Source organism: Sinohyriopsis cumingii, unplaced genomic scaffold (assembly GCF_028554795.1).
Source record: "Sinohyriopsis cumingii isolate HCF-2022 unplaced genomic scaffold, ASM2855479v2 utg000426l, whole genome shotgun sequence".
Taxonomy (NCBI): Eukaryota; Metazoa; Mollusca; class Bivalvia; order Unionida; family Unionidae; genus Sinohyriopsis; species Sinohyriopsis cumingii.
In genome coordinates, this window is record NW_028315897.1 from 2,470,001 (window position 1) to 2,495,070 (window position 25,070).

A 25,070-nucleotide genomic window follows, 5' to 3' on the forward strand; every position below is an offset into this window, starting at 1 on the left:
GTCAAAGTAGCTGGAAACACGAAATCGGTACTAAATGTACTCACATTGCTTCCCGTTATTCGATGCGCATTTTTTCGGCGTCATGAGCTTTAGGAAACGCGGCAGTACCGCGTGGAGATTAGCTTCGGTATTGAAAAAGTATGGAAACTACCAATTTTTATATTTCTTTCATTCAAAACGTTGAACCACTAGGCCCACAAGGATGCCAAAATAATATTTCGTTGCCATGTTCTGAATAATATTTCGAATTAATCTGTTAATCTGTATCATGAGATATTGTAAGCAATTAAATCAGCTCCAAGTGTCGATAATATGGTTTAAGATGCATTCGGAAAAATCTCGAACAGTGTGGGGCCCTTTAAATATTTTCACATCCTCAGATACTCTTGGTATAATAAGCGCATGCTCTTTGGCGCACTGTTTGCACGCCCGATGTGGGGCACATAAATTAGAAACGAAATCCGATAATACTCACAATGGCATGAACATGTTTTTCATGATGAAACACGTAACTTATTTTCTATGTAGGAAATCGGGAACGTGTTAGGTGGAAACAAGACGTATTGGAGATTATGCAATTTAGGAATGTCACACGCGGTCTGTTATCATATGCGTTTCTTCGTTAACAAGTGTACTGCGTTGTTTCGTTGTTTGGCTCTGTACAATTGTCAAATGCTTTCCCGGGCTCATTTACATCATGCGATTTAGTTCTTGTCAGCATTAATTTTACCCACAACGATGACTCGCCCTAAACACATATGGTCCTGGGAGTTGTTAATTAGGACGATATTGTGTTTTGTGAATGTTGTCCACCAGTAACACTTTTATGCGTGGCCTGCTTTCTTTTCGAGGGTAAGCGCGGGTTATGCAAAGTGTGGCTTTTCCGTCGATTATGTGAATCGCTTCGTTGGATTGCTATACATATTGAACTGTGTCTATCACATTGGAGTTTGTTATTTATGCCGGGGTGATAAACTTGATCCAGGCGGGCGATGTCAAACTGTCGTGTTGAATGTGGAGTCTTAACCGATCGTCTTCTTTAGCTTGGAATTGTCACTTCAGTGTCTCTAAAATGGAATCCCAGAAACGAATAATTCAACATTCTATTGCACCATTTAGGACTTTATTTCTTTACATTTCACTGTACAGTTATAAACTGTCATTCTACATTATCCAGAAGTGCCTTTTTGCGACTCGTGAATGCGGAAATACCTTATAGCAACTATTGCATAACTTTCTTTTGTTGGTCTCCATTGGTTATGCGGTACACGGGGGTGCATGTCTTCGTCTGGATTTGAGGCAACACTTGATCACTTGTGTTTAGCGACACGGCACACTTTGTCTCTTACTGAGATCGTTTCAACTTGATTGACAAATTTGAAAACAGCTTACCATCATGGTCGATGATTTGAAGAACGCCATACGAATATAACCTTCAGATAACACGATAGACGACTCCTCATCCTCTAGAGATTCAAGGCAAGATACTGGACACACACACAGACAGACACACACACACACACACACACACACACACACACACACACGTACACAAACACACACACACTCTCTCACACATTGGACTTCAGAATCCCCATAACATCGAAACAATGGGACGACACGCAAAATATAAATGATATTGATGAAATTTCAATAAATGCCAAGCATACAAATATCTTACCGTTTAAAAAAATAATCGAAATTCCTTCTAGTATATTGGGAACAGTGCTTACATCTGCTTGTGCCACATTTAGTTACTTGGGCATCTCTTTCAGTGAAATTTCGTTTAGACCTCATAAGCATTTTTTTCAGATGTTAAAATTGTCACTTGATAAATCTATATGGGTACCTCATGTATAGATACTTACCTCCGACTGCAATGAAATAAATTATGTATATGAGTCGAGTATATCTTCAATATAGTTTACAAACCAGCTGATACTGCAATAAAAAAACAGCATCAATTACAGCAAAAGACAATGAGAATATGAGTTTAGCAATTAAACTGGAAGGTTTATGCCTTTATATACAGTAAATCTTTAGACCCTTCATTGTGCAAGTATTACCGATATATCTATCTATCTATCTATCTATCTATCTATCTATCTATCTATCTATCTATCTATCTATCTATCTATATATATATATATATATATATATATATAGAGAGAGAGAGAGAGAGAGAGAGAGAGAGAGAGGGAGAGCCATATCTGACACAATATTATCGCAACAATGCGGATAACATAACAAAGTCATCATAACCATTGCTCCTCATTTGTGCTAAAAGCTTTGGCGTTTTCCTGATTAATTCAGCTAATAATAATAGTAGGAATCAAACTTTGTCACAAAGACAGTAACATTTATGTAAGTATTTGAGTATTATATTTTGTATTCTCTGTATTCTCACAAAGAGAAGAATGCGACTGAATTGAGAATTAAGCCTAGAGCATCGACGTAATGTCATAATTAGGTTTCAATAGCACTTTATTTATTTAAGCTATGACAATGTAATCCTGCTAATATTCCTGATTGATAGTGCCTAAATAGTTTACTTTCAAGTAGTTATGTTTTCATATCTTATAATTTAATTTGTTCTTCTTCATTATAACTTTCTGTAATCTGATTGGTAAAATCTTTTTTAATTTCTTTTATAAATATCTGTATGAAAAAATATAACAAGTTAGATCCCGCTCACTGATGCTACTTTTTTCTGCAAAACGTAATGTGCAAATTAGACTCACGTAATGATGGGTTACATCAAAACCCAGAGCAAAATGATCGTATAATAATTTCTGTGATATGAATGACAAACAAACAAACCCAATCAACTTTTAGACATACAATACTGATTATGCCATTGTGTGATAACAAGATTGTTAGGCTACTGATTTAATATATATCTAGAGTGGACGTGGAATTCACATTATTTTTCTATTTCTAGCACAAATCTGAAGTTTGAAGGTAGATAACATGCGTCAAAAATCTCGCTACTCTTTCATCACTGATGACTGACTATATATGCTATGTACACGTAGATAATACTTTTCAGACCACACATGCGACATTTAAAAAAAATAGAAATGATATAACATGGATATAAATAAATGGCTTCGAGGGGAAGCAAGCACAATTACCTGGCACGATCGTCTGTAGCATTTCAATGAACCGATACTACATAATTAGGTTATCTGGGCAGCCATATATTACATTAGAATATACGTTTACTTACTTTATGCCACATCAATGGTTGGCCTCAACTTAAATTACTTACCATTCTCTACAAGAAAAACGTTGTTCAAATAAGTAAATAATTCATGCTTTTTTTGTTGCAATTATAGCTACCTTAAACGTAGCGGCAATTGGATATAAATTAATAGACTGATATCGTGACAATGCACTTCTCTGTTTTGTTGAGGCGGAGTATTCAAAAAGACTGATGTTTATCTCAAGCAAATAATTAGCTATATATCATTGCTTTGTCCTTTGATACGTTATTATATATCTGATTGAGGACAACTTAATTATTCAGTTACAATTTCGAGCATGGGCTGTAAATCTTGGTGATCAGTTTAAGTTCATGTTAACATGTTAATCAACTATTTGAATTTGTATACCTCAAACTGCCACAACGTTTGACCTTAGGTTCAGAAGCACTATATTCAGATAATTGAAACGGCCATTCATATTAGATTTTATATATGTATGAAATTACATATATAACGTGAAGAATGGATTTACTAGTTCTGATTCACTTGATATATTTCATATGAATACGAAATATCGCAAAGAGTATTGACACCATAACTACCCAGTTAAGACGATTGCATCATAATCTCGTGTCGCATTAAGATTCGTATATTGTTGTTGAGTATGAGTATCACATTTGAACTTAATTATTTTTTGTAATTAGTGTCAGTATAGAACTTTTACCTCGCTAAATATCTTTGTTTCGTTATATAATTAAGTGTTAAACTAGAGACATTTTGGATTTTAAAAAAATTCATACTTTTTAATTACTCTATTTTCACATATGTTTTATATTTTGACATGTGAAAATATAATTTTTCATCACGACATGTGTTGCTTGAGTGTGTGTTCCCACACCAATTGTAACTGCAGAAAAAAAAAAACAAAAAAAAAACGAAATCATTGTGAGCTAGGAGATATTAGTAGACTTGAAACTGCCTTTTAGATTACTGGCATATAAATTAATATCAAATAATGAAATTTGACCAGATAGTGTTTGTATCTATCTGTAGTTATCTTCCCTTACTTCATTGACATCATCCAGAAACCCGCTGTGATGTATTGATGAATCTGACATACATTGTTTTGAAATAGAGTGAAATATTTTACAAAATGACCAAAATGTAATTTACTGTGACAGATTAGGTCAATCATATTCTTCAACGTTTTTGGGGTACGTATACTTGGAATATTTGTTCAGTGAGGAATATAGTCATTATACATTGAACACGTATCCAAAATACTTGATTTCTTAGAAACAAACTGAGTAATAATCCATCATAATGCAGTTATTATCCAGATGAGTCACTCACACTGTTAATTAAATTTTAACAAATTGTATTAAATGTGCAGATATTATGTGTATGGTAAATATACAGAAGATGTCAATGTGAGTAAGGCTTTAATAGCAGATATAAAAAGCAAGTGCTTGTTGATTTCATTTAATGTGAGGTACTGTTTAATCTTGAAACAAATTATACATTATATATGTTTCCTTCTTATTAAGGTTGTTAACTATTTGTATCAATTAAGAAAGATCACCGAGGATGTTGTCATCGTGTGAAACGTGGAATAAAATCAAGTAAAAGGTTTTTATTCTCTCATATCAGGTTTATCTAAAGATTTATTTCATATAGATATATGTCAAGGTAACATAAATCTGCTGGTCTACGATATAATGTTAAGCATTGTAAATTTAGACATCAAAGTGTTCCAGGTCTGGATGAATTATTATTGTCTTGTGTAAACGAAACAAACACCTACACCATGTTTCCTTACTCAGATCATCAGTATAAAATTTGTGAAATCTATCATGCGGTTTAGTAGAAAATATGGTAATGGACGGCTGGAAGGGCTACAAATGGGACAGTACAGAGTTATATGTCATTCCGTTGATAATTAATATGTACCAACAATCCTTACAATGTTTGATCTGATCGGGCAACGATAACAACTCTTTAACAGCCTTACTTTTTATAGAATCTTGCATATCTTATATACAACGTTTCTTTGGGTGTTTCTAGATGTGTATCATCTAACTGTTAACACTGAGTAATACAACCAGTACGAGATTAAGTATTTGTAATACAACTACTACGAGATTAAGTATCAGTACAGTAAAGTCCAGTTGTTTATAAATATGTTCCAAATAGGTCATGTTCGATTTTTTGGGTGATCATTTTAATCAGTTCTAGTTTTTTAATTTCAAAGATGATCGTTTAGCTTGGAGCAATCCAAATAAATCTTGAACAAATACATAATTATTTGAGAAGAATGATAACCTATCTTCAGTAAAAATTAATAAATCTTCTATTTCATGCTTGACATTTGTCAGGAAAAACCAAGAAACATGCTTTTATGATATGCGTTGTTTAGAACGGAATGTTTCGACTACTACATTGTTTTTGGTATTAAGTATAGCCTAATATTTGATAACGTTCAAACGCAAGTTATTTTCTCAATGACGATTGAAAAAAAACATGTAGATACCAACACAACGTACAATTTGTATAAGTTCCTAATTAGATGAAAAAAGTATACTTTGATTAGATAACACTTACATTCCAATTGGTAAAATGCCTTACTTACACGTTCTCGATTTTCCTTTTCTGCCTGAAATGGTATATAAGCGACGTTTAATTGCATTCATAATCCTAGTTTCCTGGCTTTAATATGATATGCAAACATAAATATAGTCAGGTGGCATCTTGAAAAACGTACTAGAAACATGCTTTGCAATATTTCAATTTGATGACCTTTTTGATCTGAACATTTGATTTTTTGCTAATAATATGATATATTGCATTGCAATTTATCTATCTGGAATTCATAAAATATATAAACAGAATATACAAATATGTGACACCGACATAGGTAATCATAACACATATAAATATGTGATGTAAATTTGCTATTTTGCTATTGAACAAGAAGAACACGCAAACATACTGTATATATATATATATATATATATATATATATATATATATATATATATCATCTGGCTATACATAGTATATGATAACAGGCCTATTAGAGAATAAGTTAATATATCGGCGGCCCTTGCTTGATAGTCTTGGATCCTATTTTCTGATATGGAGTGGTCTGAGAAAAAAAAAAAAAAAAACTATATTCGGTGGCCCATGTCTTCATAAGACTGTGATCAAACTGGGCTAACAAATTGAGCTAAGTCAGACTTTTACTCTTTCCTATTAAAGAATTCGGACCTATATTCACTTTCTGGGACAAAAAATAGAGGAAAGACTACGCTAAAAGGAAAGAAAGAAAGATTATACTAACAAGTAAGAAAGGAAGACTATGCTAAGAAGAAGAAAAAGAACTCACACATATAAAGATAGACTAGTAGTAAAGACTCTACATCTCAGGGTTCAATTTCATTAACTCTGTTCTGTATGTTTTTATTGCTCCGTCGATAACAGCAATGTCGGGTTTGCGCTGAATATCGTGAGAGTTGAATGACACGAAATTGAAGGGAAGAACCCCTATGAGCTTTTTATTAATGATCCTGTATAGCTCAACCATTCCGTGGTCCCTCTAAAACAGACATAGTAAGTATCAGAGGAAGTAGAGCCAGAGATGATTTTTAATATTTCTTTGTCACTTCTGATCTGCCCTATGTTTACCCATTCCTCGTATTCCGGCCCGCCCTCCTCGTAATCGAGATACAAAACGATCATATCTATAGCAAGTGCATCTTTCTTATATCTTCCGAATTGGACATAGTAAATATCCTTGTCATAATGCAGTTTAAGATAAAGTTGAGAAATGGAACACTTCCTGAAAACGATATGTACCAGAAGACCATATTCTACCTATTCAAAGGAAAGTTCTAAGCCATAATACATTCGAGTAAGATAATGTTCTGGCATATTGGCATTACTCGGACGATAGGGACACAAGCTCCCGCATAACTACATTATCTTCAATGATGGTATATTCATTGAGGCTGTATCTGAAACCTGGTATGTCTTGGATGCATATATCATCTCCAACCATATCGATCTTCATGAACTGACTTTGTCCACAGCCTAGAATAACTTTCCCCTCAAGCAGCGTAGAGACGATCGACTGTCCTCTATGTGCTCTCATGTCTTTATATGATACAATAGTTAATTGCATGTTTATTCACAAATCAAAAGGGATTCAATCCTATAACTGATGTTATTTATGACCAACCTATGGTTGTCTCGAGAAGATTGCTTTATTGTTCACTGTGCTGTTTCATCTTATGACGACCTGTGAAGTCTAACGACCTTTGCTGTTTGCTAGTCGTATTCAACTGCAAAACTACTAGAGCAGCAGGGAGGGCAAATTCTACAAAATGTAGAAGGTTCCAAATGTCAAAATAAACCCTCAAAAAAAAGGGTTTCAACCATAAATAACGTCGACTACGTTTCAAGAGGAACTCTCGGAGAGACAAACCTCTTTGGGAGATCCACCTGAGTTAGTCCAAATATGGTTTCTGGTTGAAAAACTCAGTAATGGCGCTTCGATCAAAAAATGAACCAATTCGTTGTCGTCGTCCTCCCTGCTGCTATGAATTAAAATTTTATGTTATTGATAATTGCTAACATCGGAGAAGCATATTCCGCGGGACTAGCTCGAGAGAGATTAGAAGCAATCAAAACATTTCTTCCTGTGAGAGATTCTGTAAGATAAAAATTACAAGCTCGGCAACAGTCACAAGTTGAATATGCTACAGGCATGGAACAATTATTTAGACCCATTACAACAGCTACTGAAAAAGCCGCTGCGGTCACTGAAAGAGCTTTATTCGGGGATGCTAAGAACGATATTAAAGAGGAAGAGGAACGAAGAAAGGGTATTCTTCCAATATTAAAACAGACCGCTGAGCAGACTGAAAAAAATATCAGTGAGAACTAAAATAGACTAAAAAGATTTTACGAGCTCTTCCAACTGATAGAGCTGCAGCTCAACCTCAACCCGGTGAAGAAATTCTTAGAGGTATCAGCGAAATTGGTACTGAAGTCGCTGGCGTAAAAGAAAAACTCGCGCCTAAACCCAAACCGATAAGAGAAAATGTTGAACTAATTGCAAAATTTAATGAAGTTGAGCTTAAGCGACTTAAAACAACGACTGAAGAGAATTTACCCGCCGTAATACTAGAAAATTTAAATCAAAAAGATAAAGTTTTAAAACCAGCATATACCAAAGTAGGTAATGAAAAATTTATAAACTGGATGTATCGCGTGTATCACAACAAGCCACAGGTCAAGAGTTATGAGTATAATACACTGATAAGGGATATGAAAGAACTTGATGATTCTGCATCACGATCGCCACCACCTCCTTATTCACCGTCTGAACAAACAGAACCCGAATCTCGCCCGGGGGGAATACCAGTAGAACCTAAAAAAATGTTTACTTCAGATACAATCGCTACTTTTACGAACCGAGAAGAAGTAATCGGTAGTGCAAGTGATTATGAATCTAGAGAAGCTTATTTAAAACCTCAATATGTTGAGGATGTAACGCCTCACAATTGGCCTCTTGCAGTATATTTTGCTGATGGCGATTCGCGTATTAATCGAAATGACCCGGGTTATATAAAATGTAAACGAGATGTCGAAGCATATAAACAGTCTCTAACAAAACCACCCGGCACTACTGACAGTGGTTTAGGAAGTGGTTTTATTGGCACTCCTAACAATATCATCAATGATGCGCAACGGTTAGAAGTTCTCATAAACGAGCTGGAAATAACTCACCAGAAATAAGAAATGAAGCAGCTCATATTTGTCAGCGATTACGTCAAGGTGGTATCATGGATATCGATATATACCGAGAACTTACTAATGAGCTCGTTGATGACTATATCAGTGACTAGTTGTTAGATAAATAAATAATTATATAGAATGATCATACACGAATCTCATCGTAGGTCAGTTAGGGTCAGGGTGGTAAATTCACGATTGCCAGTATACAAAATAACATACGGAGATGGATTTGGTGATGTTGTTCAAGGTTTATTTGCGGGAATGGCTCGTAAAGCAATACCGATCGCAAAACAATTATCAATGAAAGCTATTGACGTTATTGGTGATAAAGCTACTGGTGCTGTTGGTAACGTTGTCAGTAAAGCGTTCTTGGCAATCAAGGATAGACTAGCACGATTAATAAAACCACCGGTGAAATTACCAAGCACCGAAGTGATGCCTGCATATGTTAGTAAAGTTATAAATCAAGCTACAAATCAAAAACTAGCAGGGTTAATGAATCAAGGGGCTGAACAAATAAATACAAGTCTGGTGTCAGGAAGTGGTCTTCGTTTAGAAGATAACAAATTATAATAAAATGTTTAAACGTCAATCTGACCCAGCGTACGACATGGATGCACCAGTACTCAAGTACGAATCGGTGAGCGATTTTCAGTATTATTCTTATGACGCACGAGAACCAGATAAACGAGGGCGAATTGAATTGCAAGTTCAAGACACAAGTAGATATTTCTTGCCGCTGAGCGTTTATCGAAGTAGAAGGTGACATTTTAAAAAAAAACAGATGATACAGTAAATGGAAATGAGGTTAAAATCGGTTTTGTCAATAATGGATTCATGGCTCTGTTCGAAAGCGCTGCGTAACTCATTGACGGAACAAATTAAGTCTATTGAGAACAATGTTGATGTGGCAACAACAATAATAGGTTTAACAAGATATTCTGATGATTATGCAAGATCAGCTGGTCCATCGATGATGTTTGCCAATGACACTTCTAATTTTCCTAACAGTGATCAGTACAATATTAGACTACCAAGAAACCTTGCCAACAACGCTGACGCTGATGTGGCGCCGGTGGTTCACGATGCTAATACATAATTTAATTTAGGTTTTCATGCGCGTAGACAAATGTTAAACGCTGGTATTAGAAATGCATCCTGTGTCATTCCACTGTCGCATATTTTTGGATTTTGTAGAGATATCAAAAAGGTAATTTTTGGAGCAAAACATACGGTTGCGGGTTTTAGAAAAATGATGATAATGATGCTTTATGTCGACCCATAGGTGACGCTGGTAAAGTAGTGATGAAAACACTTTCGTTGTGGATGCCGGTAATGACTCCGACAATTGCTGAAGAACAGCGACTGCTTTCTTTTATGGATCAAGGTGGTAAATCGTTGTTATCATGGCTTGCAGTAACCACATATAGTGCTCAAAGTAATATTAATGGTTTATTTACATGGCATATAGCATCACAGCAGGGGGTTTCTGCGACATATTTTCATTGCTCTTCAAGATTTTCACGAATGAACTCACAATTACGGAGTCATGTGATATTTGACAAACTCGGTGTTACTGACGTTTCTTTAAGAATAAACGGGCATCAATAACCATCTGAAAGTATACAGTTAAATTTTGATAATTATCATGTTGCACGTGTATATCATCGTTTGATGAAATATCTAGCGCGTGATAAAAATATCGATACTGGTTTGCAGATATCACAATTGGATTTTATGTCATATTATCAAATCTATTACTTCTCATTAGAGCATTTTCATTTAACTTGACAGTCGGTCATTGATGTGCATTTCAGAGCTCAAGTGAATAGAAATGTGGCTGAAGTAGGTAAAAAATATTATCTGTGTTTGATGTATGTAAAAAATATTGTTTTTACTGTCAGTACAACGAGACTGATATTTGATTTTCAATTTCATTTCCACGTACCTGACTTCATTTCCCAGTAATCAAGGGATCTATCTCTCGATCTGATATATTTTTTCAACTGTCTTGCACGAGTATGAATTACATTCCTGGCTTCATATTTTTCAGATAATGCTGATTTAATTTTTTCGATTGCACGGCAGAGAGGGACAAATTCATCTAGTTGCTGTTCTTTTATTGTAGGTAGTGATTTATATAACTCTGTCTGTAATTTCTTTAGACATTTATACTGAACAGGAAAATATACCAACCTTCCAATTTAGCCTCATATTGTGCTTCAAAATCAGACATGCTTTATTTAGGATTTAATTCATCAGATATATTAATTTCGTCTTCTTCTAAGTTTTAATAGCAGAAATTACTTCATTGATATTATCGTAATTCATTATTTATATAATTATATATTTAAAAGAAACAAAATTTGTACACCATTTATGTGAACCTCTAACTTGCCTTATAACATCCTAGCAAGTGCACAAATGGTGTTCTTTTTTTAGAGTATTGCCCTGCCCCCTCCAAATTGTATTATAACATTTTGGCAGGTTTGATGGGTAATGTAAGGACAGCATAGACACATACGGGGTTATATTCTACGCTCAACAGGTTGCACACCCTCCCCGAATCAATCCCACAAGGTGCAAAATGTCACCGCGAGGGGTGATAACGCGGAAGGTGTGCAACTTTATTGGGTTTCGAAACCCCATTATATGATTCGCACGCTATAGTATATAAACTGACTGATACTTGTAAACTCAAAAATAGCTCACACTGTGGGCAAGGTTTTTCGTATTTCTTATCTTAAATATGATCGCAGAAAAAATGCAGATGAGCCAAGAAACCAAACGAAGTCAGTAAAACAAGTATATTGCTTGTGAATTTTTGTTAAAATAAACGATTACGCCTGCCAATCCTTGACTTTGTCAACCTTGACCTTGTCACCTTGACTTTGTCAAGGGAAGTAAGATAGCACGGATAAACGTTTACCAGTTTTAGTGTGTATAGACGATTCGTTACAATTAACTGTATATCGTTTGACTTTTGGTTGTTGCAAAACAATACTTGAAATTAGTTCTACTTTCAGGATTATTACCCGCAAAAGGTTATGACATCGAAATCTTTTGAAAGTCAAGGGGAGGGAATTAATTGCATGAGATATGCTTAACGGAGTTATCTCCCTTAACTAACACTAAAATTTATATAAAACCCCTCGGATTGAAGTACACAATCTAACAATAATGAATCCCAATCATTTGGTTATAGTCTTTAGACAGAGCGGATTTGGTTATATGTTCTACTACTCTCCGTACTGAAGCGCTGCAAATATCAAAATACTTGCTAGCTGCATACATCGAATGAAATATTTTTTTTTCGTTTGTCTCTAAATTTATGGATAAAGTTACCTTGGCGCTTTTATCGTGACGTCCAGCGTTTCCAAATTTACAATTCTGACTTTGTGTGAGAATTCTCAGATTGGATAAAGAATTATTAAGTATATTTGTATTTATATGATCGATCACAAGACCCTCCTCGGTCTCTCCGTGATAAACCTCAAATACGAAACGATGACAGTGACATTTTTCCAACACTAAACATTAGATAGTCATTATTAGTAACAAAACCAACTAGCCTTTTCAACCTGCAATTTTTAATTCACCATTAAGTGACGTTTCGTAATTATTGATGATAGGGTGTCGGAAAAATTCCTGCTTCATTTTATATAATATAGTTATTTGTCTAATTTATATTTGTCTGAGAACTTAGTTATATAATCGTGCACACATTTCAACGCATTATTATTTTTATTTTTTTTTGGTTATAATATGTTTTAAGTTCACGATATCTTTTCCCCCGCGACTTGCGCATAACTGTGTTTTACCCCTGACTCCAATACCACATTGCAGACACGGTATTGGTCCTAAACCCCCTTTCCGGATATTTTGTAAATGTTCTCTGCAGAATTCCTTTCTGCAGGATTTGTTACAAGGAGTTATAGATCCCAATTTAAACCACCTGCACTGATTGGTTTGAGCATTATATTTATATTTCTTATTTAAATGTTTATCTTAAATATAATATGGAGGAGTTTGACAGATTATCTGCAATCAAACCCCGGAAAGTTTCTAGATTTGATATTGTCAGACTAACCCCTGATTCGCGGAGGCAAGCCCTGACTGGCCTTTTTGATATCATCAGAGATGCAAAAGGAGAATTTCGTAATGAAGAAGCATCTCACGCGTGGTGTACATTTAAAATTATACACGACGATGATGTCAACGACGCTGCACTGAGTGATGCATGAGCAAAAACAATTATCAATTACCTCAATCAAAAATATCTTTTCAGAGTAAAGTTTATTATTAAGGCGGATTCCGATAGGTTGATTATCCGTGACAAACGTGACCCTGTCATTGCTAATGGAAAAACTGCTCTGTTAAGTAAAGATTCCAAACCAGAAGCGCTGACTGGGATTGATGAACCATATTACGCTCGAGCGTATCCTATAACCGCGGTCATTTCCGGAATTCATCCGATAAAAAAGCAACATTAATGATCTTACCTCAATGAAAATTTCAAAGCTGAATTGTGTAGCTGAACGAGTAACAGAACATTTTACAAATGCGATGCGCGGAAACGGTCTAAAGGCGTTACGACTTGAAAAAATAAACACATGGGCTGAATCGGTTAAGGATAGAGGAGCTACAATAAACGATGCTGCCGAGTTAGAAAAAGCATTAAGAGTTACCATAATCATAGCAACGATAACAGGGGAAGTATTATACAAATGAAAATATAATCGGAACGGAGCTCCAATAAATATCATTGATAATAACGCATACGCTTGGACCAGTGCACTCACAATATTTCCACGAAATCGAACTGTAAGATTTTACCCATCATCGGAAAATTCCGAGGGAAGGAACTCTGAGAGAGTCATGTTTGATTTTATTAAACAGATAGGTGAAAACGATCTCTTGTCAGTGTGGTTATTTTCGAGTTCAGATAATGAAATATATGATCAGTTTGTACGCGTTAACGGTGAAATATAACGTAAAGAAACTCTACATGTAGCAATGAGAAAACTTGTTCAGAGATATTCAAAAAATACTGACAGATTACTAACTAATTGTTTCACTGTTCCATCAGGTCTAGCCAACGCTGCCAGATAAAAAGATTCCTGGAAGCCAACCCGATGTGAGTTTCTCGAAGATGTACAATTAAGTTTTTGCGAATACTGACACGGCGGATTGTGGAATACCAAGTATAATTACAAGGAAATGATATCACTTTATATGGTTACGTGTTATCCAGGAAGCTTTCTCGGGATGGGGGAATGCTCTGGATACTTTAAAAGATTTGGACACCCAACAAACTCGATGACTCGGGTGGCAATTAATGGACCATTACCCGATTTCGACGTAACAGGATTCGCTCGTGTAGTGTCATTCGAAATGGCTATAGGTCATCATGTTATTTGTTATGTTTGGTTTGGTCGATATTTTAGTGAAAAGCGCTGCGCACCAATAGTGTTGTTACGATATATGCTTGATTGCAAAATAATGGTATCGTTGGATAAGGAGTCCAATCCAGCTAGGATATTTTCCAGAGGTAGACACAAAAACACAGATGAGACTTATGTAACCCAGCGGTATACACAAATACCAAAAGTGATCAGAGATAACTATAATATTCGTATTGTCTTTAACGGAGTTGATACTCACACGCTAGGAAATATTCATCAGACCTGGTGTAATGGTGATATGGACATGAATAAATTAAAACAAATTCTTTAGTCGTGCTAAAAAAAACCACATGGGTTTATAACAATAAACTTACACGATCGTAGAACACGGTATCGAGTTGATCTTGATAAAATATTTAATTCATGGCAGCAAGGAGGGCGACGACAACGAATTGGTTCATTTTTTTTTAAATCAAAACGCCATTAATGAGTTTTCTAACCAGAACCCATATTTGGACTAACTCAGTAGGACCTCCTAAGGAGGTTTCCCCTCCGAGAGTTCCTCTTGAAACGTAGTCGACGTTATATCCGGTTGAAACCCATTTTTTTGGAGGGTTTATTTTGACATTTGGGACCTTGTCACTTTTGTAGGATTCGCCGTCCCTGCTTCTACTAGATATAACTAGCTCTCTGTTTAACAAGTGGTATATCGGATACCCACACCTCATCCGCTATAGAGAATAGGGCATTGTAGGCTTTGATCGTATTTTCTCTGTGCTATCTGCAGGTGCTGTAACATACATCACATTCTCTCCAGCATTCATGTCGCTGAAGACCGTAGGAATGTGGACAGTTTGATCTTCTCGGATTATGAAGTGTCATTGAAATTAATCAAGGAAGTAAGACCAGATGTAACTTTGATAGGAAATCTCAGATATAATGACACTATCTCAGCGGTGAGTTCCATCAATTCCATACCATCGCTCGTCGGGTATACCAGGGATCTGAATCCTTATTCTTATAGGAAATATCTTGATCAGCTATATTTTATCAGGCCTTCTCTTTGCAAGAATGACCAACTCAACGTAGGAGAAAGAAAGAAGAAACAAAAAGCAACTCCGATCTCCTTTGCAGTCAGTGATCTCACACGTGGGATGTTTAAGATAATCATAAACCCCTACATGACATGAGTTGGCTGCAATACCATTTGTGTAAGACAAGTACCCGGGGAATTGTTTGGGCTACCAACTTTCATGGAGATCATGTACAAATATAATTCTCCAAGATACGTGCAGGTGATAACAGTAGGTACTAAAATCCTCATGATTGACTGTCACTAATAATATATAAGCACGTATTTAATGCACTGAATCATTTATCTGCTCTAATGATATCAGTTGATATAGGTAAACAATGTTTGACGTATCCCTACAATCATCTACTCTGAAGAAGCACCGTCATTGTTTGACTTTGTATTATTATCTTTTTTTTTTGATCTTGGAAGCTGCGTCTCGAAGAATATATTAATTTGTCTCTGAACTATGATCAGCTCACTATGATCGAGCTTGGGAAGCATCCGCATTATTTTACGAATGTGTGGATTAGATGGCTATTTTGTAATGATCGGCTGTCAGAGATCGTTTCTTGTGTTGAAGGGCTCTGGACATAATTGTTTTGTCTTGAGTCATATTCTTAGTCCATCTACGTTATAGGGCAGTCATCAGCGCTAACTCTGTTCCAGTCGATCACATATCTCTCGGAAAAAAGTCATACTGCATTAACTCGTGCTTGAACTGATGAAAGGTCTTATCCGTGTCTTCAAGATGCTGCTGACGAACGGCTGTGAACAATCCCATCAATACAGTCTGCTTATGAAGTCCAATTACGTCCAACATCTCAAGCTCTTTAATATCACTTTCTGTCTTCTTCATTGCACCCTGAATTGTTTCTTCCGGAGTCAACTTTAGTGTGTAGAATTCACTTGGACAAGCTGTAAAGATCAACATAAAATGAATTAAATTTCTTGTTCAGGATCAAATCCTTTGACGTCCTTCTTAATCTTGAACAATGTCCACTTGACGGTCACCTTTATACCTATCATAACTTTTCTCACAAGAGACTTCGGTATACATTCATTTTTTGGATACATGTAGTCAGGCCTCCTCATGGCATTTCTAGCCTCCTTGTTCCCTATCATCTTTCTCAGTCGAGATAACATCATCCCGATCGTGGTCGGATCATCATAATACTTAGCGACGATATACCCATTTGGGGTATGTGCGAATGATAGAGAAGGTATGCATTTTGATGTTTCAAGTGCCTAAACAAGCAAAGATCTGGGTTTTCAGACGTGGACAAGTTAATAAACCTTCTAGAGATATATTACCAATACATGATTGTGTTTAAAAATTATTAAAAGCTGACATAGTTGACGTGTCAGCGGATTAAGCACTATATAAGTCATAGGGACTTTAGAGATGATGGATGATTTTCTTGCGCTCAGTGCACGCATTGGTAGCTACTGCACAACAAGCTGTTGAAATATAAAAATAAACCCAAACTAAAATGTTCAATCAAGAAGACGAAGTTCAGTCCCATTTTGGGTTTGAGCGCATAATAGAGACGGTATACAGTTAGGTGTTTTGGGTGCCAAAACAAGCGGAGATTTGGGTTCTCATCAGTGCAAAAAGTTCATAAACCATCTAGAGATATATCATCGAAACATGATTGTGTTTAAATATTTATAAAAAGCCGACATAGTTGTTATGTCAGCGGATTAAGCACTCTAGAAGTCATATGGAGTCTAGGGATGATGGATGATTTTCTTGCGCTCAGTGCATGCATTGGTAGCTAATGCACAACAAAGTGTTGAAATATGCTATGAAAATAAATATTTGAGTCAAAGTGATATAACGTCAATATTTTAGATGGTGATTACTAGCAAGAAATTGATGTGATATAAATTTGTGAACAGTACAATTTCGCATATTTCATATTGATGTACCAAAGACGCGGATTTCTTTCTTCGATGATAATGTTTACGTCGCTCTAAATATGTCAATGTTAGCCATATCCTGTGTCATAACTTTACTGTCATTCACATTTTGGTTATGTACATTCTTTATCGATATAAAGTTTGTGCATGTGATTGTCATAGTAAAAATACTGCGCATATTTGTCACCATTAATCATTAGAAGATAAATACAATATTTGATAAACGATTTGTGCTACTAATTTTTTTACAATTCATATTACATAACCACTGGATATTTACCCATCTTTGATATCAGTAATTCGTTTAGTCTAATTGATGTCAACTGTTTGATTATATTCTTACGTGTGATATATAAAGACTATTGGGCGAAATAAATTTCATATTGTTTCATTCCTATATCTTCACATAGTCAAATATTTTTTCTCAACAACAAAAATGAAATTGACTGCGGCAGATGATACGTTACATATATTTGTATATGATCAGACTATGAAAGTGAGGTGGATTTAGGAAAGGTGAGTAGGGTTTATCGTCTTGTGCCAAAAGGTGAGTTTAATCTTCTAAACTTCGATTCTGGAGCAAGTTTGGTTTGGCACCAGTACAAATTTCGAAATCATCGCATATGGAGCTTGCAACTATTAAAATATATACAAGAGACACTTCTAAATATGCCACATGCTCTTACAATTATCACCAGATCACAAATCAATATTGAATTTCATCATCTTGCCTGTAATGCTACTTATTTATATATTGCCTTCATACGTATTAATCTGTTAATCAAAACATTGACAATTATTTTGAAATAGTTATATCACGTGTCTAAAAACAACAATATCATTGTATATAATATAGATCTGTGAACAGATAGTCAGCGTTAGTTAAAAGTGTACAATTTTTAAAAGACGTGATATACGGTGCCCTAAATTTGGCTGGTACAGTGATTTCAATGTTGTGTCCCTTCCATAATGAATGGTCTTTAAAATACCAAAGTCTACCGTAAACAAAAAGGCATTGATCATTTAGATATTTCAACATATCCATAAATCTAAATGTTTGCACTATTTGATTTATCTTCTTGCAAAATATATACACACCTTGATCTAGCATTTTAGAAGTGATAATATCAACACAAAGTTCCTGATTTACCAACCAGTAGTTCGGGGTAGATACAGTCAGAATGGGTGAGTGTATAATAATAATAAACATGCTTCTAAAAGTAAAGAGGGGGGATATTAAGGAAATGTGATGATAGTCATGCACTTTTTGCAGCTGATAGTCAAAGTAGAGCGCCTACATTTGCAGTCCTTACCAGATTGTTCGTGCTTTATCAAGGACAAACTTCGTTAAAGTCCGTAACATTTTAGGATGTCATATATGTGTTCAAAAAACATGTTATATTTGATTACTTGCTGGTTCTTCCATGGCTGGAGACTATTGCGTGAATTTCCAAAGCAGCTGATTGGTTTCCAAATTCAATGCATTAGACTGAAGCAAACCTTGTGGTTATAATTTCAGTCTCTAATGTTGGTAAAGTGTTTGTTAAATCAATGGTAAGCATTTAAATAAATCCAGGATTTGAAGGTACATGGATGCTTGTATCACTCAAAAACTATAGTGGCATTATATTACTTATTCATAATGTAGTATTTTGTCTATAAAATCAAACCATTTGTTCCTTATATCACACGCAATGTTTACAAAACTGATGACAGTTTCAATATGCAGACATGTAGTATTTACAACCTCATATGTAATGATTTGGAAAATATACTGACATAAAACAAAAGTTAAGTAAAATTAATAACTTTTGTGGCTCAGTATATAAAATAGCTTTTGAACAGTATCTAAGTTACCTTTCTATTATATTTTACCTTTTGAAATTCTCCGATATAAGTTTTTTCTAATGACAAAGAACTAATTGACTAGCATAGTCTCTTCTTGATAATCGTAGTCACCTAAATCATGAAATGTTAATTTTACGACAATATGTATACTTGCGTCTTACAGAGTCAAATAATCATCAATGGAAAAGTAATACTCTGCATGTTGTGCTTTTGTTCTACGGGAATGATCCTCCTTACTTTGATATTTAACACATGGAATGGTTTCAGACAAAATAGAATATGAGATAGTTTGTTATTTAAAATCAAATCATGCAATATATAATTTGCAAATATATTTTTATTGGGGGGGGGGGGCGATAAAGTTAATATTCAAAAACAGGAGTATGCGTTGCATGTAAAATATATTATTAGAGAAAGGAAATTCTGATTATTAATTACAGCATAACAATATTTTATACTAGCTTTCAACCATAAATGTTCTTCAACAAAGCAATATATTTATATTTGTCCTTTACTATCTACTATAAGCAAGAACTCATTGATTTCAATATCAACAATTTACTGTGTAAGTGCTAAATATTTTATGAAATTGTTCATAAATATTATGTTTTAATCTGGTAGGCATAATTGTGTGAAATGAAGAACTCATTGCAACTCCAATGCGGTTTTGCTTCATTTAATGAGCATAAATATGAAAACAAATATATTTTGATAAATGAGAAGTTCTTTTACAAAATTAACTAAACGTCGAATAAAAAATATGATTATAGAGTGGTAATGCCTTCAGCCAGTAAGATGCGAAATTATCTGACATTTGTAGATTTAATTTATTTCTCAATGAATGCCAAATGGCATACTTCATCATGTCCAGAAATATGACGCTCAGCTTGATAACAAGTTCCCAATAATCAGAATCTAGATTATTTTACACCATTTGTAGAACTTTTCCAAAAGTTTTGTCTAATAAGCCCAAAGTCTAACTTTAACCAGAAAATGTTCAGAAAAATATTTCAATATGTGTGAAACAGATGTAAGATCAGATCATTACTATGCACATATCTTTTTCTGGTCTGATATATAGAATATACGAACACATATTAGAATGTTAATCAGAGATATAATGCAACATGGAATACCGAGTTGGAGTACCAAATGTTGAGTGGCTGACGACAAACGCAAGGCACAGGGTCAAATGGTCTTTTTTCGAGGTAAAAAAAAATCAGGCACAACGTGAGCGCTCGAGCCATATTCGCGTCTTTATTTTCGAAACGAACGACAAAAAGTATCAATATACTATATAAAATTAAAGTTCACATGAATTTATAAAAGTAAAGAATGTCAAAAAATCCTAAATTAGACTTGACATATATATATATATATATATATATATCACTTACCCTTTCTGCAATTTTTGCCTACAATAAAATAAAACAGTATAAAGGAGACGTTCACTTGATATTAATTACCCATGTAACTTGGGATGAATAGGCTATACAACTATAAACACAAGCACCTATTCGAAAAACATCTAAATTTTAATCTATGACAAGGAAAACGTTATTAATATGTATTGTAAATATTCCTTTTTATGACTTTCTTCATAGATTTTAAGGTCATTACAATTATAATTTGGATTGCAAAGTAAATGTTCACATCTGTATTACATGAAACTATCAGCTGTAGCTCATTCAGAGGTAGCACTGTTGTTTTAAATAACCTGTGTACAACGCAAAAAGGAGCGAACTACCTTGATCTGTTTCAGAGTGACTTGTTTGTGTTAGCTTTTCGAACTACGGCAGATAATATCACGAAACACAAAGTAAATATAACCCAATTCATGCAGGGACAGGTCATCCTGTTTAGCATCGTTTTGTATGTGTTGCATTAAGGCTATATACCCTTCAACAAAATTGCAGAAAAATGGCAATAAGCAAGAAATCTTGCAAAAGTTAACACAACTTAATTTCCTTCGAACACAAATTGCAAATTTAATTTTCTTGGCAGCAGTGTGGATTAAATCCTTTACAGTCCGAAAATGTATATCACAGTAAAACAAAAATGTAGATTATCCAGAAATAGATTTCAGTGGGGTTAAGACTGAATTTAACCTTTAAATGCGCTGTTTTGCAAATAGTCACGAGTGTGTTAATGTGCCAATATAACATTGAAGTAATCAGAAATGTCCTTGAAAGAGTTCATAATGATCCCAAAATATTGATTTAGTCTAACATCAATTAATAAGCCCTTTCTAATTGCAGTGAGTAATTTAAATAAATCTTCTTAAATATCAATTGAAATACAAATACAATTGCAAATAACATACTTTTGTTAAACTAGAAATTAGTAATTATGTTTACTTCACTAAAAAAAACGAATCTTATAATAGGAGGATCAGGACGATGGTCAAAAATTCAGCCCTAGAACTTGTGCTCATGAAAACTAATGTCCGAGACTCAGATATAAGTATGTATGTTTGCCTCCAGTAACAATGAGTTTAGCATATAATCTTAAATCATAAATATTTAATGTAATATGTAGTTTGTAAAAGACCATTAACTAAAGCCAAATAATTAAGGCTAATCACACACTAGATATATACGAAACAGGCAACCATGGATAAAAGCAAACACGCAATATAAATAAAATATGCACATCACCTCACCCCATAAAGTATAATAGAGATTTATAAGATAAAGCTATATTTTTACTTATTAGTTTACATATATAAACTGTGTAATGAACACTATTTTTCTCCTTTTAAATCATTAGTCCATGAATGCAAAGATCACTTGCAACATTTTATAATTATTTAATGAAATTTGGGGCCGAACGATCCATATCACGACTATATAGCCCTAACCCAAATAACGTAAAAGATCAGACGAAACGCCCAAGTGTTGGAATAATAAGCATGTTCTTATATTAGAATGCAAAATGAAAATTTCAAAAACGAACTTCCACCATAATTCCCAAATATTTATTTTGAGCACTTTTTTATTCCAGTAAATAAATTAATAGGTCGACTCAATTAATAGATGTAACATTAGTAACATTAACGCCTAAAAAGACTGGTGTTAAAACTGGAATGAATAATGTTGTCTACGTGTCACTTAAATAGAACCATACGTCAAAATCTTGAGAACCAGGATGAGGGAAAAATAATTCTAAAATTATTATATATTGTCAACAAATTCTGGAATTTCCCACTAAAAGATGTCTCCTACTGAGTTACAAAAAAATAATAATCTTAATATATAATCTAAAACCAAAGATACAGATTGCTATGTAATATCAAGTTTATAACATAAAAAATAATTCCGCAAGGCCATTAACTCAAATTCTGACCAAAGAGAATAATTATCAAACATAACATCAAGCAGGAGAAAATTCAAATGAAATGTACTTAGCAACTGTGCCGTTGTAAATATGGAGTTTATCTTATAAAATGCCACAATGGTATGTCTGATTCGAAGAAAGAAGCTCTTACTGGTTTTGTTCTGAGGTTTCCAGGTATTCTTGTGGAAAATAACGTAACAGATGTATTCGTTTAAATTAGATGACCAGGTTTAATCATATTCTTTAAACACTGGACAGTTTTAGGAAAAGTTTTCATACCAAACGGCATTGCTGTTTATATCTCCATTTGGTATTACAAATGCAGAAAATTCCTTTGCACTCTCTGAGAGTTGAACTTGATTGACTTCTCACAAAAGATCAAAACGTGGTAATATATTATGCATTTCCAATTTCGTCATTGCAGCCCGCCATTTATCCATGGTATTATAAATTAATCTGTTTCGGTGACACTGTTCACATTTATTTACCTGTGCAAATGTGGAAAGAAATATCAGCACTAGAGTTGTGAATTCCAGTTAAGTATATTTGCTCTCTGAAACCCTTCAGGTAATTGGAATTGTCTGAGGTAATCATATTCTTGGTCAGCCTTCTTGCTGAGAACCACTTAAAAACTAATTGTTCTCTCTGAATGGAAAGTCGATATAGGTCTGTCCAGTATCGTTTGTACAGTTGCGAAACTTTGTCACCATGCCTTAGATACCTACTTATAGCTCTTCAAGACACGTTCCTTAAGTACATCATATTCATCAGGTTATTGTACTAACTTTGAATTATAAACTTTGCGAATAAGTACAATGCTCTCTTGGCCTTTTAAAATGTTCAACATTTTTCAAAGCGAGAAATATACGGACCTACTTCTTTGTCCTTAAGTTGGGGTTACTAATCCAATATTTCTGGTATGATAAAAACCTGAACTTGTATGCAAAAGAGGCAGTGTTTTCAAGACGCCAAATCTGTTTTGTTTTAATGCAATTTGTGTTTCCCTATGTTATTTTTGCATATGCAGGAATTAGTAGTTCTATTCACTTCTCGCTTATTTAAAAACAGGAGCCACTATATGAGGAACACAATCGTGGTCAAACGTTTATTCCAGACTTTTAAACACAGTTACAATTAAAGATATTTATCTCCAGTAATAATAAATAATCTAAAATCATGGCAAAATATTAACTAACAAATATGTTGCTGCAAACTAATAATATAATAATCAGAGAGTCATTAAAAATAATTACTTACAAACTACATAGATAAACATAACATACAGTCATGGAGAAAAGACAACATACACACTAAATCAAATATAATTTAAAGGCGTGCATGATACTTTGCTTAAAACAAATGTACAGTTTCTCGTGTGTCATGTTTATTTAGATCTATTTTTGTGTAAAAATATCATGAAGGGTTATTCCCAAATAAAAGACAAATGAACTAAAAATTTAGTTTTTCATCATTTGTTTGAAACAAATTATACCATAAAGTATTATTAATGAATCCGAACTAGTCTGTGTTCTGTATCACATCGCTTGAAATTTCAACTTTGTTTTGTTTGCAGGAAGTTTTGAATTTTTTTTTTTCTTCTTGGCAGCGAAACTACAATTACGCTTTTTAATTTTGTTGCTAAGGCAGTAAGTATGAATTACCGCTTGACCACTATATTAATTTAGTTCCAAGACTTGCAAACCAAATTTCATAGAAGGTCAACTATATATGTCTCTTCTATGAAGATGCAGGGTATTCTATGACTTAAGTAAATACAAGAAAAAAGAATGATTAAATATAATACATAAACTTGAGGAATAATTAGCAAGGTGTATTGAAATAATTATTTTCTTTGACTGAATTATCTTCTTGTCATACCCGAAGTTCTCTGCACAGGTGTAACCATGAAATGACATGGAAATTACACAGAGATTATCCAGTATATTGCTGGTTCATGCTACTAATCATATAATAAAAATGTCACATACGCAAAGGATTCTCAATGTAGAAAGTTTCACAAATATGGAATATTTTGGAGGTGATACAAATTATTTATACGAGCGATTAACGAATAATTATAATAGAATGTTTAAAAAAATACAATTCTTAAGATTATTCAAGCCACTAATGTAATAAGCTCTTCTGATAAATCATGTTTAGAAATTTTCTACTAAGTATAAGCTGACTATTTCATATGAATCAAACTGTTAAAGAAACATGAGTTAGCCGTAGTTTAACGATATACAACATTATTCATTGAGGATGAATGTAAAGTGATATGATAAGTTGTTCTTATAATATGATTTGGGGAAAAATGTTCGTAATAAGACCTTGATGTGTAACACAATTTTGAACAGATGGCGACCTCAGTTACTATTTAGTTAAACAGTAACAACAATAAGGTGAACGGAGATAACGAGATTCACTATAGGGTATTTAAAGTGAGTCACCAACTATAATATATTCAAGTAAATGACAGGT

General features: G+C 34.1%; 1 long non-coding RNA gene across 1 annotated transcript in view; it reads right to left on the reverse strand.

Annotated features, from left to right (window-relative positions):
• Positions 1–5,814: 5,814 nt before the first annotated feature.
• LOC149774074 (uncharacterized) overlaps positions 5,815–25,070 on the reverse strand; it is a 42,756-nt gene continuing 23,500 nt past the window's right edge. The window contains exons 5-6 of the long non-coding RNA XR_016416967.1: positions 20,651–20,668; positions 5,815–5,859 (exon numbers count right to left, since the gene is read on the reverse strand). This is a non-coding gene — a long non-coding RNA (uncharacterized LOC149774074). The remainder of the gene's footprint in view (positions 5,860–20,650; positions 20,669–25,070) is intronic.